This window comes from Sinocyclocheilus grahami, unplaced genomic scaffold, assembly GCF_001515645.1.
Source record: "Sinocyclocheilus grahami isolate Dianchi unplaced genomic scaffold, SAMN03320097.WGS_v1.1 scaffold4687.1, whole genome shotgun sequence".
NCBI classification, from domain to species: domain Eukaryota; kingdom Metazoa; phylum Chordata; class Actinopteri; order Cypriniformes; family Cyprinidae; genus Sinocyclocheilus; species Sinocyclocheilus grahami.
Window position 1 is genome coordinate 13,498 of NW_015509578.1, and position 816 is coordinate 14,313.

Sequence of the window (816 nt, forward strand, 5' to 3'; positions counted from 1 at the left end):
CACACACCATTCTCACATTACTCATTACCGAATGTTTTCTAAAATGATGTTTGATTTGAGATACAAATGGTCAGTGGAAAAACTCATTTTGGGTTTATTTCTCATTAAAACTAAAGTATGTCTTCAGTTTTTCACTGACCATTTTTATCTCAAATCAAACATGATTTGAGAACATTTGGTCGTGAGAAATGTCAGAATGGTGTGTGCTGTTAATAGTTGAAAAGTGGTGAGGAAAGTCACATGGATTACTTATATGGTGCTTTTTTTGTGTCAGTTTAAAACTTGATAGCCACAATACCCATTAATTATATGGAAAACAGTGAGAGTAAATGATGACAGGATGTTTTTTTTTCAACACCTTCTATTCAACTATTATCAACTAGTTTTTTCAACTATTCTTTCAACACCTTCCTCCATTCTTTCTCTTTCTCATCCGTTCTGTTTTGTTCTCTATCAAACACATCCTCTGATAAGCCCTGGAAGTCACCAGAGATAATTTGTCATTCCTTTCTCATACACACACAATCGCCGCCCTCTCCATTGACAAAATAGTTTCACATTCTCTATTATTTCTTTACCGTTTGTCACTTTAGATTCACGCACTTGTTGACTACCATGCTAATGCAGTGGTCTATGACATTGTGCAGTTCAGCAACCCCACAGCTCCACATATCTGGGGACTGATATACAAAAGGCTGTTTTTTGTATTTAGTCATTAGTCTGGGATTCAGTCCTATAAGATAAAAGATGGAGGGAAATTTTGCTTTCCCACATTCAAAGCAGAGGATTACAGGAGTGGGGTGGTTGTGACTCATG